This window comes from Peromyscus leucopus, chromosome 14, assembly GCF_004664715.2.
Source record: "Peromyscus leucopus breed LL Stock chromosome 14, UCI_PerLeu_2.1, whole genome shotgun sequence".
Taxonomy (NCBI): Eukaryota; Metazoa; Chordata; class Mammalia; order Rodentia; family Cricetidae; genus Peromyscus; species Peromyscus leucopus.
This window is the reverse complement of record NC_051075.1, coordinates 24,115,111-24,120,396: the sequence shown is the minus strand read 5'-3', so window position 1 is coordinate 24,120,396 and position 5,286 is coordinate 24,115,111. Positions and strand designations below refer to the sequence as shown.

General features: G+C 47.5%; 1 non-coding gene across 1 annotated transcript; it reads right to left on the bottom strand.

The window, feature by feature from the left end:
* Positions 1-4,398: 4,398 nt before the first annotated feature.
* On the bottom strand, positions 4,399-4,506 carry LOC114693427. The gene has a single exon (XR_003734548.1). It is a non-coding gene; the product is annotated as a U6 spliceosomal RNA (small nuclear RNA).
* Between the last annotated feature and the right edge of the window lie 780 nt (positions 4,507-5,286).

Genomic DNA, 5,286 nt, shown 5'->3' with positions numbered 1-5,286 from the left:
TGGATCTCTGTGAGTTCGAGGCCAGCCTGGGCTACCAAGTGAGTCCCAGGAAAGGCGCAAAGCTACACAGAGAAACCCTGTCTCGAAAAACCAAAACCAAAACCAAAACCAAACAAAACAAAAAAAGAACACTTGAGGTTCATCCAAGTTGTTGTATAGATAAGTTTGTTCTTTTTTATTGCTACATATTATTTCATGACACACACGCACCAGTCAGTTTGACCTCTGAACATATGAATTATTTCTCTTTTGGGCACTTATTCTAGTTTGCCTTTCTGTTGGGAAGGAAAGGGTTTATTTGCCCTGTGCTTCCAGGTTACAATCCATCCCTGAGAGAAGTTAGGGCTTCTCCCCTCCCCCTTTTTTTCCTCTGTCTCTGCCAGCTTTCTTGTGCAGCCCAGGCCCACCTGCCTGGGTATGGTACCGCCCACAGTGGGCTGAGCCCTTCTGCATCAATTAGCAACCAAGAAGATGCCTGACCAGCAGGCCCACGGGCCAGTCTGATGGAGGCAATTCCCTCAACTGGGGCTCGCCCAGATAACTCTCAGCTGTGTCAAGTTGAAGCCGGCCAGGAGAGGGGGTCATTGAGAACAAAGCTAGGAATACTTATAACGTGCGTGTTTGCACAGAATTAGATTTTTTTTAATCCGTTATAAGCTCCCAGAAGTAAAATTGCTAGAGCACATTTTTAATTTTATAAAAAACCACCCTGAGGATACAGCTCAATTGGTAGAATGCTTTGCCTAGCATACAGGAAGCCATGGGTCGGCTCTCCTGCACCTATAAACTGGGTGGGGTGACACAGGCCAGGAGGATCGGGAGTTCAAGGTCATCCTCCTCTGTACGGGGAGTCTGAAGTCAGCCTGAGCTAGAGAGCCTGCACAAAACAAACAGCTAACGAAAAACGCCCAGTCCAGAACACCTTACAGTCTCATCAGCAAGCAGTGTTTGAGTTCATAGGAAGTGACGTTCATGCTTGCGTCGGGTGTCATCTTTGTTTGCTACTTTATTTTGATAGGTGTGTCATGGTATCCCATGGTGGGGTGTGTTTCTTAGGTCTTTGTAGGTTTCGTAGGAATACTTTTCCAGCCTGCCCTGGAACTCTGTGCTACTGATTGAAAAGTGCCTCCCCTGGCACTTTACTCCTGGAGCTCAGGAGGCAGAGGCAGAGGCAGGTGGATCTCTGTGAGTTTCCGGGACAGCCGGTGCTACACAGTGAGACCCTGTCTCAATAAATAAAAACAAGACAAAGGAAAAGAAATGTGTCACCGCAAACCCCAAAATCCCTTTTCTGAAAGAACTTGCTTCCTGTTCCTGCAACAAGGCAGCTTGGGTATCGGGTGTCTCAACTATGACACCCGGACCTGGGTTCCTCAGTTCCCCCTTCATCTTCTTGTGCCACGGTGCTCTAGGTTTGGGGGGATCTTTTTAGTTATTTGGTGGGAAAGGGAGAGGGGAGTGGAGACGTGTTTGGGGATTTTCTCTAGCAGAGGCACCACCACCGTCTCCCACAGTCCACCGGGCTGCAATCACCCACAAGTATCTGCCAGGGAAGTCAGGAAATGCGGCCTGTGTCCCCGGGGGAGGAAAAGGAGCACTCACAAAGGCGGGGAATGCCGCGCAGCTCTGCGTCATCATCGTCATCATCGCGGGGCGAGACTAGGTGGCAATCCTCAGAAAAGAGGAAATGAGACGGAAGGGTCCAGGCAGCAGATGCCCACGGGGTTCAGGGGCAGGTGTACCCAGCAGACGAAAGAGACGCGCAAACCCCGGATCTGGGCTCATTTTGAAGCCCTCATTTTTTCCTCTTGGCTTTCCAAATGGTGGTGACTGCTCCTATACATGTAATGCAACCTTTTTGAACCTCCATTAATAACCGTAATACATTTCTTAGTTGACTGTTGGTGTTCCAGCTAGATGATTAGATCACGTACACCTAAGGAAAAACGCCCCCTCCTGGGACTGGGGAGGTGGCTCAGTGGGTAAGGAGTTTGCCATGCAAATGTGAGGCTGTGAGTCCTCAGTGTTCACCTAAAGGCAGGCAGGTAGCACTCACCAGTAATTCCACTGTTTCTATGGTGAGATGAGAGGTGGAGACCGGAGAATCGCCAGAAGCTTGAAGGCTCGCTAGCCTGGCTTATGCAGCAGTGAACAAGAGACCTCTCAAAAAAGGTGGAAGGTGAAGACCAGTGAGGTTGTCTTCTGATCTCCCCATGTGACCTCTGTCCTAACTCACACATACATTTTATGCACACGCAGGAAAGTTTCTCCTCCTCCTCCTCCTCCTCCTCCTCCTCCTCCTCCTTCCTGTGTGCATGAGTGAACAGAGGCAGAGGTTGGGCTTTGGCCATTTTGCTCAGGCTAGCCTTGAACTTGGAGACTTGTTGCTTCGGACATCCAAGCAGGTGGATTACAGGTGTGTGTCACTGTACCTTACCCAACTTCTTGGTCTATTTGTAGTGTCTATACCTCTTATCTTTGAGTTGCTTGCTAGCTACATCTTGAGCAGTCGTGGATAATAGCAGCAATAGTGGAGACCAGATGGAGTAAAATGTAGCTGAAGTTTTATGCTTTATTATGTCTTTATCGTTTCCTTTTTTCTTACAAACCAGAAATGACCCTGGACTTTTACCCCCCCCACTCCCCCTCTTTTGAGGTAGGGTTTCAACGTAGGCTAGGTAGCCTAGGCTAGCCTTGAATTTTGTGATCCTCTTGTCTCAGTCCCCAAAAACTGGAGTTACAGGCACAGACTACTATGGATTGGCTCAGGTTTTCACTTTTTTTTTTCTTTCCCCGATATGGCTCTCTCTATGTAACCTGGCTCAGGCGCTTGTGTTATAGACTTATTCCAGGCTTTCCTCAAACTCAGAGATCCACCTGCCTCAGCCTCAGCCTCCAGAGTGCTGGGATTAAATGCCTGCGCCACCTGCCTGGCTCGGGTTTTCACTTTTGATCTGCTAGTGTGATGAATTTTATTTTTTGCTCTTCTTCTTCTTCTTCTTCTTCTTCTTCTTCTTCCTTCTTCTTCTTCTTCTTCTTCTTCCTCCTCCTCCTCCTCCTCCTCCTTCTTCTTCTTCTTCTTCTTCAAATAAGCCCTCTCCTGTTACACCACACAACTCAATTAATATGCCACTGGATCATAATGCCAAAGTTTATTGAGGGCTTTTCACACATGTTTGAATACATTTAATTTATTTCACTTTAACCATGTTTTTTTTTACAATAAAGTTTTATTAGAATTAATGTGTAAACACTTATGAAATCTAGGTGTAGGAGGCTGAGGCGGGAGGATAGCTGAAAGTTTGAAGTCAGCCTCATTTACACAGCCAATTCTTGTAGCAGGAATCTTAAAAGTTCTTATCAATAAAATCAAACCCGAGACGAGTTATTGGGGTCCATGCTGGTAGATCAGAGAGACAGAACAAGCCACAACTATCTCACCTCGCCGGATCCTCAGCTGGTCTTGTCTCCTCAGACTGGAGGCCTCTGAGTCCTCATCCGGAATGGGTCTCAGCTGAATTACTGCTCAAAAGCCTGAATGCTTAACCAGCCAAATGCTTCTAGCCAAATGCCTAAACAGCCAAATGCTTCTAGTTTCTGGTCCTCACGCCTTATATATCTTTCAGTTTTCTACCACCACTCCCTGGGATTAAAGGCTGGCTTTCTGGGATTAAAGGCGTGTCACCATGCTTGGCTGTTTCCAATGTGGCCTTGAACTCACAGAGATCCAGAGGGATTTCTATCTCTGGAATGCTAGGATTAAAGGTGTGAGTGCCACCATTTTCTAGCCTTTGTATCTAGTGGCTGTCTGTTCTCTGACCCCAGATAAATTTATTAGAATACACAATATTTTGGGGGACACAATACCCCCACAAATTCTAGTCCAGCCACTGTCTCAAAAAAACAAAACATGGCCGGGCGGTGGTGGCGCACGCCTTTAATCCCAGCACTCTGGAGGCAGAGGCAGACGGATCTCTGTGAGTTCGAGGCCAGCCTGGGCTACCAAGTGAGTTCCAGGAAAGGCGCAAAGCTACGCAGAGAAACCCTGTCTCGAAAAAACAAAAAACAAACAAACAAACATGAGTCTGGAATCCGTCTCCGCTCCATGGGTGACGGACTTTAGTCCCCTACGCTAACGGAAACCTAGACCCAACCCTAGAGTCCAGGTGTCTGAGTTTTTGCAGTAGCCTGTGGCTCCTCCAGCATGGTAAACCATCCTTAACTACTACAGAGATCTCTGGGAAGTGCAGGAGGCTCCTCTTATTTGATAAAACGGAACTTACCCAGAGCGCAGAGGGGAAATGAAACTCTTCTCTATTTTTGAATTTCTCAGATATGACCACCTGATGGTTAGCAGTCTCCGCCTTCCAGCTCCCACTACACTCCTTTAAATTTTTTTTTTAAATGGGATGCTTCTTGAATTTTCGTGTCCCCCTTGCACAAGGGGCCACACTGGTCTTCTCTCTGTTGTTTCAGTTTCAGGAAATGTGCTGCCCAAGCGAGCACTTCCACTACACTCTTTACGGCCCCCCCTGCCCCCCACAGTGATAGGGAGTGAACCCAGAGCCTCCCACATGCTAAGCGAGTGTTCTGTTGCAGAGGTATGTATACCTCAGCTCCACAACGCTCGCTGGTGGCCTCCGGGGAGGAATCCGTTAGCCTACAACTTTTCTAGACAGTGTTCTTTCCGGCTATGGCGCACCCTGCTGCTACCAGAACTCCAAAAGGCAGCTCTTCGCGGTTGTAACCCCCTTTTCCTTGGAGCCAAAGAGGATGGTTCTTCTGGCTGGAGCTCTCCTGGGGAAGAAAATCTTGTGATTTCTTGATGGACCCCAGGTTCCTACAATTGTGTGTGCCGTACCAAAGCCTTCAGAAACAGTGATTGAGTGAACAGACTTTGCCATGATCTAATTTGAAACTCAGCTTTTCTTCATACATGCTGTGGGACCTTGGACAGTTTTTCTTTCCATTTGTTTATTTATTATATTATTTGTTGAAATGGTCTCTTGGAGGCCCAGGCTGGCCTCAAATTCACTATATAGCTGAAGCTGGATTTGAACTAAAAAAGTTTGTTTGGTTTGGTTTTTCAAGACAGGGTTTCTCTGTATCAGCCCTGTCTCTCTGTCCTGGAACTAACTCTGTAGACCAGGCTGGCCTCAAATTTACAGAGATCTGCCTGCCTCTGTCTCCCGAGTGCTGAGATCATAGGGATGTGTCAACAGGCCTGGTGCATACAGTGCTGAGACCCAAACCCCAAGGCTTTGGGTATGCGAGGTAAACATTCTA